The 14,464-nt window shown below is 41.3% G+C and overlaps 1 protein-coding gene across 2 annotated transcripts in view; it reads right to left on the bottom strand.

Annotated features, from left to right (window-relative positions):
- Positions 1-11,694: 11,694 nt before the first annotated feature.
- The window catches only part of SMIM20 (small integral membrane protein 20), a 51,071-nt gene continuing 48,301 nt past the window's right edge, over positions 11,695-14,464 (bottom strand). For both annotated transcript variants that reach the window (XR_003940718.1, XR_003940719.1), the window contains 2 exons: positions 12,171-12,218; positions 11,695-11,720 (listed from right to left, as the gene is read on the bottom strand). The gene's annotated coding sequence lies outside the window, so the exon portion shown is untranslated. The remainder of the gene's footprint in view (positions 11,721-12,170; positions 12,219-14,464) is intronic.

Raw genomic sequence — 14,464 nt, 5'->3', positions numbered from 1 at the left:
ACTAAAGGTGGACAAAGCCATGGGACCGGATGGGATCCACCCCAGGATACTGAGAGAGCTCAGAGAGGTTCTGGCGGGTCCTCTTAAAGATTTGTTTAATAAATCCTTAGAAATGGGAGAGGTTCCGAGGGATTGGAGAACGGCGGAGGTGGTCCCTCTTCACAAAGGTGGTGACAGGGAAGAAGCTGGAAACTACAGGCCGGTAAGCCTCACTTCGATTATTGGAAAAGTAATGGAAGCGATGCTGAAGGAAAGGATAGTGAATTTCCTGGAAGAAAATGAGTTGCAAGATCCGAGACAACATGGTTTTACCAAAGGGAAATCGTGCCAAACGAATCTCATTGAATTCTTTGATTGGGTGACCGGAGAATTGAACCGTGGACGTGCTATAGACGTAATCTACTTAGATTTCAGCAAGGCTTTTGACACGGTTCCCCACAGGAAGCTCTTAAATAAACTGGATGGGCTGAAGATAGGACCCAAAGTGGTGAACTGGATTAGGAACTGGTTGACGGACAGGCGCCAGAGGGTGGTGGTGAATGGAGTTCGCTCGGAGGAGGGAAAGGTGAGTAGTGGAGTGCCTCAGGGATTGGTGCTGGGGCTGATTCTGTTCAATATATTTGTGAGTGACATTGCCGAAGGGTTAGAAGGTAAAGTTTGCCTATTTGCGGATGATACTAAGATTTGTAACACAGTGGATACCCCAGAGGGAGTGGAAAACATGAAAAAGGATCTGAAAAAGCTAGAAGAATGGTCAAAGGTTTGGCAATTAAAATTCAATGCGAAGAAATGCGAAGTGATGCACTTAGGGAGTAGAAATCCAAGAGAGGCGTATGTGTTAGGCGGTGAGAGTCTGCTAGGTACGGATGGGGAGAGGGATCTTGGGGTGATAGTATCTGAGGATCTGAAGGCGATGAAACAGTGTGACAAGGCGGTGGCCATAGCTAGAAGGTTACTAGGCTGTATAGAGAGAGGTGTGACCAGCAGAAGAAAAGAGGTGTTGATGCCCCTGTACAAGTCATTGGTGAGGCCCCACCTGGAGTATTGTGTTCAGTTTTGGAGGCCATATCTTGCTAAGGATGTAAAAAGAATTGAAGCGGTGCAAAGAAAAGCTACGAGGATGGTATGGGATTTGCGTTACAAGACGTATGAGGAGAGACTTGCGGACCTGAACATGTATACCCTGGAGGAAAGGAGGAACAGGGGTGATATGATACAGACGTTCAAATATTTGAAAGGTATTAATCCGCAAACGAACCTTTTCCGGAGATGGGAAGGCGGTAGAACGAGAGGGCATGAAATGAGATTGAAGGGGGGCAGACTCAAGAAGAATGTCAGGAAGTATTTTTTCACGGAGAGGGTGGTGGATGCTTGGAATGCCCTCCCACGGGAGGTGGTGGAGATGAAAACGGTAACGGAATTCAAACATGCGTGGGATAAACATAAAGGAATCCTGTGCAGAAGGAAGGGATCCTAGAATGGGTGGCAGAGCTGGTGGTTGGGAGGCGGGGCTAGTGCTGGGCAGACTTATACGGTTTGTGCCGGGGCTGGTGGTTGGGAGGCGGGACTAGTGCTGGGCAGACTTATACGGTCTGTGCTGGGGCTGGTGGTTGGGTGGAGGGGATAGTGCTGGGCAGACTTATACGGTCTGTGCCAGAGCTGGTGATGGGAGGCGGGGATAGGGCTGGACAGACTTATACGGTCTGTGCCCTGAAGAGGACAGTACAAATAAAAAAGTAGCACATATGAATTTATCTTCTTGGGCAGACTGGATGGACCGTGCAGGTCTTTTTCTGCCATCATCTACTATGTTACTATGTAATCATTTTCTGTGAAATTAACAGATTTTTCTCTATTTTTTAGCTATCACTCATTAAAGGCCAAAACCAGGATTGGATTTCTACTGCATTTGGATAAAATAGTGCAGTAACTGTGTTTACCCACTATACTGTCCTGGCCTGAGGAAGAAGGATTTGGTCTCTGATAACTTGTCAAAAAATGTTAGTCCAATAAAGAAGATATCTGCTTATTTTTCTTTCTTTCTTTTGTTTGTTTTTTACTATTTAATTTGGGTGAATGACAAGTGATGGTATATATATATAGAGAGAGTGCTGGGCCCTAGAGTTGAAGAATGCCTCCCCCATCTCACATAAGCCCTGAAGGTAAGAAAAAAGCCTTCCTCCTCTGGATATGGTCATTAAAGAAAGTACCAAAAAGATCTTGTACTTATCACATGCTTTTCTGAATTATGATATTTTTTGTGTCCCCCAACACCCTTTCTGAGATACTGTTTCATGTGTCCATCATACTTTTAATGATTTATTAACTCCCTTATTAAACCCAAAGGAATTATACATGTATAGAATTTCCCACAGAATTTGTAACTATGCAAATAATCATGCAAAACTGCATAATTCCCAGGGTGCAGCCAAATGAGAAGATGGATCTCACAAGAACAGTCAAAACTGAGTATCACATTCAGAGATGGTGCCAGAGTGTGGCCGGAATTAGTTACCTGACAGTATAAATGTGTTATCTGTATTGTGCCTACGGATCAATAGGATCAGTGCCTGAAACTAGGTCACACTAAACGTCATGCAAGGTCAGTGAAGACAGCACTTGATTAGAGGTAAAAATTCACATGCATTTGCCAGGACTTCAGTGACTGGAAAGAGAAGGTCATATGCAGGGGCTGACCCATCAGACCCCAGGAAGTGACAGAGTTGAAAGAAGTAGGCTTTGCTGAAGGGAAGAGGAAGTCACATGCAAAGGAATAACCACTAGGATTAAAGATTACACCCTAAGCAGAAAGTAACTACAGTTACATGCTGAACTACATTACAGACAATACACTGCTCACAGATTGGGGGTGCAGAACAGTTCCTCTCACTTGAAAAATGTGCAGTTTTAATAGTGTTTCATGCTTTTGATAGACCATCTACTTAGGCACTTTCACAGTTAGAAAACTCAAAACAAGCAGTTGCCATACTGATCTTAAGTGGAATCCCAGGTAGACTTTATGCTGATCCATGTCCGTGAAAAGACGTACAAACAGCCGAAAAGCCAATTCTGAGAAGGAAATTTAAAAAAAACGCAGGTGCATTATATAATAAAACAGCATATGTTATTTATAAAATGTGCTTAAACAAGCATAAGAAAGAAGATATTAGCATTATTCCCCACAGAAATAGAATTTAATCTCATTACACTGACATCATTTCAATAGTTTGAATTTTCTATATACGTTCTTGTCATATTGTATAACTCTCTGTATGATTATGTAGAAAGGGTTAGCCATGTTAGTCTAGTCTAGTGTAACAAAATTGACAGAAGCAGGTTGCACCTTATAGACTAACCAGGTCCGCTGTAGCAGCATCTACGATGATGTTCCTGATGGTATGCAGTCCATCTTCATGGAGGATGTCCATCTTCATGGAGGATGTTTGTGTAAAGGGATTCAGCATTTATGGTTTATAGAATGGTATTCTCTGGAAATGGTGTTTCCTTAGGAAGTTAGTGCTATCCTCAGAGGTTATGCTAGTAGCATAAGGTCTGAGGATGAATCCATGTAGCCAGTTCTGGCTGTGATGCTGGAAACAGGGCATCAAAGATTTCCCGGTTTGTATAATTTGGATAATAGATAGAATATACTTGGTTATGTGTGTACAGTATTATATTCATGTTTTAAATCTTGTATGTTGCCCTAGGCCTTTTAGTGGACAGATTGTTAAAATTATATTACATGTACAGTGGTGGAAATAAGTATTTGATCCCTTGCTGATTTTGTAAGTTTGCCCACTGACAAAGACATGAGCAGCCCATAATTGAAGGGTAGGTTATTGGTAACAGTGAGAGATAGCACATCACAAATTAAATCCGGAAAATCACATTGTGGAAAGTATATGAATTTATTTGCATTCGGCAGAGGGAAATAAGTATTTAATCCCTCTGGCAAACAAGACCTAATACTTGGTGGCAAAACCCTTGTTGGCAAGCACAGCGGTCAGACGTCTTCTGTAGTTGATGATGAGGTTTGCACACATGTCAGGAGGAATTTTGGTCCACTCCTCTTTGCAGATCATCTCTAAATCATTAAGAGTTCTGGGCTGTCGCTTGGCAACTCGCAGCTTCAGCTCCCTCCATAAGTTTTCAATGGGATTAAGGTCTGGTGACTGGCTAGGCCACTCCATGACCCTAATGTGCTTCTTCCTGAGCCACTCCTTTGTTGCCTTGGCTGTATGTTTTGGGTCATTGTCGTGCTGGAAGACCCAGCCACAACCCATTTTTAAGGCCCTGGCGGAGGGAAGGAGGTTGTCACTCAGAATTGTACGGTACATGGCCCCATCCATTCTCCCATTGATGCGGTGAAGTAGTCCTGTGCCCTTAGCAGAGAAACACCCCCAAAACATAACATTTCCACCTCCATGCTTGACAGTGGGGACGGTGTTCTTTGGGTCATAGGCAGCATTTCTCTTCCTCCAAACACGGCGAGTTGAGTTCATGCCAAAGAGCTCAATTTTTGTCTTATCTGACCACAGCACCTTCTCCCAATCACTCTCGGCATCATCCAGGTGTTCACTGGCAAACTTCAGACGGGCCGTCACATGTGCCTTCTGGAGCAGGGGGACCTTGCGGGCACTGCAGGATTGCAATCCGTTATGTCGTAATGTGTTACCAATGGTTTTCGTGGTGACAGTGGTCCCAGCTGCCTTGAGATCATTGACAAGTTCCCCCCTTGTAGTTGTAGGCTGATTTCTAACCTTCCTCATGATCAAGGATACCCCACGAGGTGAGATTTTGCGTGGAGCCCCAGATCTTTGTCGATTGACAGTCATTTTGTACTTCTTCCATTTTCTTACTATGGCACCAACAGTTGTCTCCTTCTCGCCCAGCGTCTTACTGATGGTTTTGTAGCCCATTCCAGCCTTGTGCAGGTGTATGATCTTGTCCCTGACATCCTTAGACAGCTCCTTGCTCTTGGCCATTTTGTAGAGGTTAGAGTCTGACTGATTCACTGAGTCTGTGGACAGGTGTCTTTCATACAGGTGACCATTGCCGACAGCTGTCTGTCATGCAGGTAACGAGTTGATTTGGAGCATCTACCTGGTCTGTAGGGGCCAGATCTCTTACTGGTTGGTGGGGGATCAAATACTTATTTCCCTCTGCAGAATGCAAATAAATTCATATACTTTCCACAATGTGATTTTCCGGATTTAATTTGTGATGTGCTATCTCTCACTGTTACCAATAACCTACCCTTCAATTATGGGCTGCTCATGTCTTTGTCAGTGGGCAAACTTACAAAATCAGCAAGGGATCAAATACTTATTTCCACCACTGTATGTTTTTATCTGTACAGGGATAGGAAATCCACCTGTGTGGATGAACAAAATCCCACGTAACCAGCAAACAGAAAAGTGGGAAGTGGACCAATGACTCCAGAGGCTGGGACGGCTGGGTCAAACTGGGAAACTTTATTACAGACTTAACACAGATCTGTGTTTTGGCCACAGATCTGCCTCAGCAATCTAAAAACATAAAATATCATGAGACAAGATTATATGGCATATATTTTGTATTCTATTGTTTGTATCATTTTACATATCACTTTAGATTACATATATTCATGAATGTGTAGTTTTTTAAATATTGTTTTATGTTGTTTCACATATGATTTTATATCTTATATTATATGGATGTTTTATCATATGATTTTTGTATAACTCTCTCTCTTCACTCCCATTGCTAGGCTGTCCCCACCACTGTCTCCAGCATCCTCCCTCTTCCCCCCCCCCCCCCCAGTCATGAGGCTTAAAGGTCCCTGCAATCCTTGCCATTTCAGATGCAGCTGAAGTAGTGACTGTGCAGGTATAGCTGGTGGCTTTATGCTGCATGCCACCAGACATGCAGCACTAAATGACCCCCATGACTCGAACCCTGTGTTGGCTTCACTCCTGGCCCCAAAGTGATACTGATATAGCTGCAACTGTGGGCCTGCCCCACAACTACCTTTCCGCTCAACCTTTTCCCTTCAAATATTATTGCAATGCTTTTTATGATTCGCTCATATTTTCTGGTAATGTCATCTTTGCTCATTCTGTTCTGATCTTATGTTGCATTAAGTTAATGTAATGAAAAAGTACCACCTTCCTTTTTTGGTTGATTTGTTTTCTTTTATCAACTAACTTATTTCAGCACAGTATCTATCATTCTAGGAAATGTGCTCATTTGTGTGGCCAGACAGCATGGGCACATTTCCCAGAATGACAGACATATGAGTATAATTTATGTTTGAGAAAGAGCAAAAAAACCCACCACACACACACCACTACATAATATACTACTACTACTTATCATTTCTATAGCGCTACTAAGACGTACGCAGCGCTGTACACTTGAACATGAAGAGACAGTCCCTGCTCGACAGAGCGTACAAACTAATTAGGACAGACAGACAGAACAAACAAGAGATAAGGGAATATTAAAGTGAGGATGATAAAATAAGGGTTCTGAACAAAGTGAATAAGGGTTAGGAGTTAAAAGCAGCTTCAAAAAGGTGGGCCTTTAGCTTAGATTTGAAGACGGCCAGAGATGGTGCAATATAACAGGTCCTTTACTACTAACTACGATTCTCATACAACAGGACACATCAGAGGTAGCAATAGTAGTAAGTGGATTGAACCATTTGCTATGGCCTACCTTAAAGTAAACTAAACTCTAGGTTCGAGTAGCCACAGAGGTACAATCCAAGGGTTTATTTATATTTACATTTGTACCCCACACTTTCCCATACATGGCAGGCTCAATGCGGCTTACATAGCAACAATATAAATAATTACAAAGTTGTAGGACGAATATACAGTTTGTGGTAAACGCAAAACTAATGGGGTAACGGAAAGTAGTTAAACATAGGAGGAATTGGGTTCAGAAGGAAAAGAGCGTTAGGAGGTAGGCGTAGAAAGATGGAAGGAATGGATATGGGGTAGCAAAAAGGATAATGGGGAACATGGTCAGAATATAACTACTGTCAATAAGAATCATATGGGCAAGTTTCGGTTAGGTTGGATCATTAGGGTAGGCTATCTTGAAGAGATGGGTCTTCAGTGCTTTTCTGAAGGGCAGAAGGCCATTAATGGTACGGATAGATCTTGGTAGGGCATTCCAAAGCTGGCTACCTAAAAAGGAAAAATTGGTTGCGTAGAAGGATTTGTACTTAATACCTTTGCAGTTGGGAAGGTGTAGTATATAAACTCATGAGAAATTACCAGTCAGTTTTGAAATATGAACTAGGAGAGAGAGGAACCAAGTCCTGTCTCCAGGTTCACAGTGAAAAGCAGAGGACTACACAATCAGTCTTTCTGGTGGTGCCAGGTTAGTATCTCCAAAAGAGTTAGTTTTGTATAGGGATGTACCTTGGCCAAAGGTTTTGGTTTGATTTTAGAAACTTTGGCCTTTCCCTCAATTTTCATTATTTTTCTCAGTTCATTTGAGAAATGTGTGACTGCTCTGTAAATGTTTTGGTTATGCACATTTTTTCTGGCACATTATTTCTTTCTGGTACCATCCTTTTTATTTTTCATTTTTATGTTTTATTTTTGACTGCTATTCATGTACTCTTTTATCCCAGCCTTTCTATAAATGTCACCGATGGATAGTGACGGTCTATCATGTCACTACCTTTCTGTTTAAATTTTAGCGCGCTACTGGGGCACCGATTTTGTTTGTTCGCTCTCTCACTGTTGATTGTGGACTGCACCACATAGGTATGTATTTTCTCTTATGCCGGTTTTCATAACTTGTTTCTCTGGTAGCAGCCTCTGTCACTTTCTCTGGTTTTTGGTGCTCTACTTTTGGCTTTCCTTGCTTTTTCGTAGTCTGTTTTTTCAGTAGCAGCTTTTGTTATTTTCTTCGGTTCTGGCCTTTTTCCCTCCCCAGACTGCCTATTCATTATCTCTTTGTCTTCTTCACAGCGGTGGTTTTTAGTTTTATTTTCTTTTTTCTGGTTATAGACACTATCTTTTTACTTTAGTATTACCATCACCCATCTTTATGACACATGCGGTATAATTCTGTTTGTTTAAAAAAAAATTTTTGTAATATAAAATTACAGCTTTTTTTTGTGTAATACGCAATTACATCTACAGTTGTCCATTTTCTCCTTTTTATCCAATGCAGCACATTGCACCTCATTTTGAGAGGTTCAGATGCTTCATCTATACACGTCAATTTTTTGGTATGAACATTTATAACTCCATTTACAAACGTGCCTGTGTTTTGCCATTGCAGCTGCTATATAGATCCCCTCTATTTCTATGTCCTTTGCAGTGTGATTTTATGTGGTCATATATATATTTTTCATATATTTTTTATCTTTCTGTGAGTATTATAGACATATATATAATTATGACCCTCTACCAGTGTGTGTGATACAACCTTTTTTTTTTTATTTCAAAATATATATTTGTTTTTAATTTTCAAAATATTTTCAGAAAAAATATTCTCTCTCTCTCTCTCTATATATATATAATTGGATTTTTCCATGCATATTCTTATCATGTTTATCATTTTTATATCACAGCAAAATATAAACTTAGGAAAACTCTTTTGAATGTAAGCATATATGTAATTAGGAGGAAAAAGCCTCAAGAAGCACCTCATCGTTCCACAACAGTGTCAAGAGAGCTAGGACTTCTTCATCACTGGCAAAAAACCTCTTCATTTATAGTGTGTAAAAAACAACCTGATTCAACACACTCTTGAAATGGAAGTGACAACAGTATCAATAGGCACTTAGCTTACGGAATTGAATCTCATCGTTGTTCTGACTCTTCTTATCCCTCCTATTCTTGATGACCATATTCAGTTGCTCTCTACTTACATAATTTTTATATGTCATGTCTTAAGATTAAAGTTTTTGTTATAATTCAAATATATTTTCAGTTTTTTGTATTACAGTTTTTATATTACAGATTTACCTTTTTACATATTTTTACATTAAATGGTTACATTTTGTATTTTATGCTTTTAGACCCCTGAGGAAGGCTTTGTAGCTGAAACATGGACCATGTAGGGTCCCAATAAACTGTGGTTTTGGTGCTCTTACCACCGTGGTTTCAGTACTGGTCTTTTGGACTTGGTTTACTTCTACCCTTGTATACTTTACAACTGGCAAAACTACAGCAAGACACTGAGGACAAAGATGAGGGATATGCATTGTTTAATGGAGTTATATATTCAGCCTCCCAATTGCATGGTAATTAAGGAAAACCAAGCTGGGGGCGGCGGTTTGTCTTTAGGTACAACAGGTTTTCCACCAAGTCTTTTGTTGGCCATAAACAATGTGGACTCACTCTTTCCCCTGCCATTAAACATACACATTCACTATGCATGCTTGTTGGTAGGCAGGGAAGGAAATGTTGGGTTACCTTAGCCAGATCTGACCAGACTTGTGCCTCTATGAGTTCTGCAGGTTCCCATGTCACATAGGTTTATGCATAGATCTCAGTTGCAGTGGCTTATGCTGGTCTTTGACACTTACTGCCATATCTAAGGCCTGCATCCCAAAAAGGACAGTGTTATAGTGTCTACAGGGCACTGGCAGATAAAAATAGTAGCTAAATGTGGTCAATACTGCTTGATGGTGTGCCTACTCTTTCTCCTGTTGCATCCACACTGTTCCTCTACCTCTGGGTTCTCCCTTTCCCTCATCTAAATCACCAACGTATCCCTACAGTACATAAGTGAATTGCACCAGATGGTGATACTTCTTTTTACCTATGGATCACAGGGTGGCTAGCATGTAGGCATTTTCCTTGGTGACGGATTTCAACTTATTTTGCACTTCAGTACTCAGGGAGTCCACTAGAACCAATACCTCTGATGTCAATCTCTCTTGCTATCAAAAACCATCTTCACATTCAGGAAATTCTCTATTGGCATGACAATGCCCAGGATGGCCCTTATGGAATTCAGTTCATCCATGGGAAAAAACAGTAGAGGAACACAAAGGAAGCCTCTCACAGATGGTGGTCACAAAGCTTTCTTTATTTCAGTAGACTTCAAGAACAATACAGGAGACCCAACACAACTCGTCAGGTCTCGTTTATTGTTCTTGAAGTCTACTGAAATAAAGAAATCTTTTTGGACACCATCTGTGAGAGGTTTCCTTTGTGTTCCTCTACGGTTTTTTGCCTGGTGCATCCTATCAGTGGAGTTTTTTCTTCTGTTTGTGACTGATTCAGTTCCTCCATGATATCCTTGAAGAGCTTCAGGGCTTCTGTGACCTGAGTCATTTTATTTATTTCATATCATAAGATTATATACTGCTTTTCAAATCAATATCAAAGTGGTATCCCATTTGATGGATCTCTGCTTGTTGTTTCACTCAACTCTCCAGTGTCAGATAAATAGAATTTCACCTGGTTCCAATGTGCCAATATCCTGAATGAACTGGTTCACAGGTATCCCTGCTTATTCTTGCTTCTAATGCAGCTAATGCACACTATTCACACTCCAGTGCAAATATACTGGTATTCTTGGAGTCTATCAATCAGAACCTTCAGGAAAGGGCTACCATGGCTCTTGCTCTCCAGATCCAGGAAATCACCTACTACCAGGTATACCATGCATGCAAAGCATCGAATACCATAAGAGCTACCCCCTCCTTCACTACCTTAACCATATTTTCCCACCATCTGTTACAAAATATCCAGGAAAACATGATTGTCTTTATCTGGCCTACCTGCCAGCCTTCCAGTATTGACCTTATTTCTGCTAAGATTTGGGCCAAGGTATGACTGTCATCCATCACCTGGGTGTGTAAGTGTGCCCCCACTGTACCTGTAGCCTGCTCCAGCCTCATCCAGCTGCCACCAGGGTTGCATCAAGGCAAGATAGAGGTGTACTTTTCTGACTAATGCTTCTGGACTACTCCAGATAGCATTGGTGAAATGCAAACTACTACGCTCTGCCTTGGCCAGCTGTGGCTGTAGCTGGGCAGAACACTATAATAAAAGTCAAGGATCACTCATCTACTAAAAGTGGTCATGGAGGGCATTTGGTAACCAGGCACTAAAAGCTGCAGTAGTCTTTTAAACTCCATGTCCTCAAACACCTGCATGTCCTCAAACACCTGCAAGAGTCATCGAGGGCAATCATTTCTCCAATGTCCCAGGTCACCACCTTTGATACTGCACAGAGACTAAGGACACAAGGATTAATAAAAAACAAAATAGGTAAAATTAATAATAAAAATATAAGTAATGGGACAAAAATGAGATGTAGGAGAGGATGATATCACAAGTAAAGGAAGCATTTCATGAGGAATGGATAGACCATTAACAATTTGAACCTTAGTATCATGTCTTTTGCAACATGAGACACCATAACAAAAGAAAAGCAATACAGAGAAAACCAAATACTAAGCACAGGAAGAAGAAAATAAAAAAAAGTCCATAACTGTTCACAACTAGAAAGCAGTCCAGGAGCTGTCACTTAAAAAAGTTCATTGCAGTGATAGGCAGACAATCCGGATGACAAAGGAGACTGCAGTGGTCAGGTTTGGTTCTGGAATTGTGAAGCGGTAGTCCTAACACAAATCTGCAGTGAAGACTAGCGCTGGCAATGGGCACACAGTCAGGGTTCAAATGATGTGATGTCCTACTTCCACTGTAAGGCGTCAACTAATGTGAAATGACAGTTTCTCAGACCTGAAAAAATGACTACAAAACAATAAATCAATTAAAAAGAGCAGGGCAATGAGGGCCTCAGTTTAGGCCTCAGGTCATAAAGAATAACAATTCACTTAATGTCTGGCCAAATCCTTAACAAAATGCCATTAGCTCAATTCTGTGCTCAGATTTTATGCTTTATTCAGTTCTAGTGATAGTTAATTCAAAATAAAATCAATTGCTATTCTGGCCAATCCCAAAAGAGTATATCATAATTCATATACATATTCCTGTTCAAACACTTCCACATATATTCACTTCCACAGACCTTCTAACTAACTTACAGTGTACTTTCTAGACATGCTGCTTAGTATATTAGCATGCACTCCTGCCATGTGATTATTCACAATATGTATTGTTAAACAGTGCACACAACTTGCAATGGGCAGTAAATAACTTTACAATGTCCAAACATCTCAGTAACCTTTCACATAGAATTACATAAGAATGAATGGGAATTTTCATCCATCTTCTTCACAATTTGACTCCCTACAATTCAAAACATAAATTTAAATCTTTATCATGGTAGATTTCACTTCTCTGGATAACCAGGTTTAAGCGTCTGCTTAAAATCATGAGATAGGCACATTTCAGTTATGGAAAAACATAGGGAAAAATAAAAATGACATCAGCAGCCTAGGGTGGACAATGCAGAGTAAGGAAAATAAAGTTCTATACTTGTCCTAAGAAAACTAATTAATAGCTTGCATAACAAAGAAGATTAGAGCACCAAGTAATCAAATAGGAACACAGTTTCTCCATTCATAGAAAACAAGGCTAAGAAAAGACACATAAAGTGAGAGAAAAAAATGTAACATTCCAACTGTTTACAATGAGTATCTAAATGGTAGATATGTGATTTAGAAGCATCCCTCTTATGGCTGAAATAAGGAGGAAAACAGTAGCTATTTGTAAGGTAGGGGAAAAGGTTTTAAAATTCAGGTAATATAAAACAATAAATTGTGAAAGTTTGCACTCAGATAATGGTCCCAAATAAGAAAGCTAACAATGTATGTCTTATGCAGTGAAAGAGAAGGCAATTTAAACAAATTAGGGCAAACAAGGCAGTTGCCTAGAAAGGTACTTTCCTTTTTTCTAGAGCAGCACAAAACAGTTTCAGGCAAGGCACATAAAAAAACTAAACAACTTTGTAATCTAAAAGCTCATCTAGATACACTCTTCCTGGGAGTTATTTCTCTGAAATCTCAGTTACTGTCCCGTCCGTGGCCGTGACAACCCTCGGACTTACCCTGTTTCTGGGGGTCAGTGTCTGTGCTGGCTTCTGCTTGTCTCTGTGTCTGTGTCCGTCTTAGGTTCTCTCTGGCTCTGTGTGCTGATTGCCCTACTGAACCTCACCTGTGTGGGCTATGCCTCTTCCAAGATGGCTGCCGCCTCTTCCTCTCTGCCAGTATCCAAGATGGCTCCCGCTGTCCCTTCCTATGGGATGACTGCTCTGTGTGTCAAGCCTCTGTTTGGTTGCAAGGTAATTGCTGCAGCTGTGGCTCTGGTGTTGATGAGCTTTATTAGTGACTTGGAGACTACAGTCCTGGCCTTTGCATCTCATCTAAAGGTCCTGGTGTATAGAGTGCTCTGTACCCGGTGTCAGTGTTTGCTCTGTGTGAGTTTCTATGTTTGTCTAGCTAGCTTAGGCACCGTGTGGCTTGTAGCCTGTGTATAGCTTTGCTAGTGTTCTATGTTTGTTCAGACTAGCTAGCTTAGGCACCGTGTGGCTTATAGCCTGTGTATAGCTTTGCTAGTGTTCTATGTTTGTTCAGACTAGTTAGCTTAGGCACCGTCTGGCTTGTTGCCTGTGCATAGCTCTACTAGTTCTCTGTGTTTGTTTCCAGTGTATGACTAGTTAGCTTAGGCACCGTCTGGCTTGTTGCCTGTGCATAGCTCTACTAGTTCTCTGTGTTTGTTTCCAGTGTATGACTAGTTAGCTTAGGCACCATCTGGCTTGTTGCCTGTGCATAGCTCTACTAGTTCTCTGTGTTTGTTTCCAGTGTATGACTAGTTAGCTTAGGCACCGTCTGGCTTGTAGCCTGTGTATAGCTCTACTAGTTCTCTGTGTTGTTTCCAGTGTATGACTAGTTAGCTTAGGCACCGTCTGGCTTGTAGCCTGTGTATAGCTCTACTAGTTCTCTGTGTTGTTTCCAGTGTATGACTAGTTAGCTTAGGCACCGTCTGGCTTGTAGTCTGTGCATAGCTCTACTAGTTCTCTGTGTTGTTTCCAGTGTATGACTAGTTAGCTTAGGCACCCTCTGGCTTGTAGCCTGTGCATAGCTCTACTAGTTCTCTGTGTTGTTTCCAGTGTATGACTAGTTAGCTTAGGCACCGTCTGGCTTGTTGCCTGTGCATAGCTCTACTAGTTCTCTGTGTTTGTTTCCAGTGCATGACTAGTAGCTTAGGCACCGTCTGGCTTGTAGCCTGTGCATAGCTCTGCTAGTTCTCTGTGTTTGTTTCCAGTGATAGACTAGCCAGCTTAGGCACCGTGTGGCTTGTAGCCTGTGCATAGCTCTACTAGTTCACTGTGGTTGTTTAGTGTTAGACTGGCCGCCCTTGCTAGTCACTATCCCAAGACTGTGTTTGTTCCTAGTGTTAGACTGGCCGCCCTTGCTAGTCACTATTCCCAGACTGTGTTTGTTCCTAGTGTTAGACTAGCCGCCCTTGCTAGCCACTATCCCAAGACTGTGTTTGTTCCTAGTGTTAGACTAGCCGCCCTTGCTAGTCACTAT

This window comes from Microcaecilia unicolor, chromosome 2 (assembly GCF_901765095.1).
Source record: "Microcaecilia unicolor chromosome 2, aMicUni1.1, whole genome shotgun sequence".
Taxonomy (NCBI): domain Eukaryota; kingdom Metazoa; phylum Chordata; class Amphibia; order Gymnophiona; family Siphonopidae; genus Microcaecilia; species Microcaecilia unicolor.
Note: the sequence above shows the minus strand (reverse complement) of the source record. Positions and strands in the feature narration are given on the sequence as shown.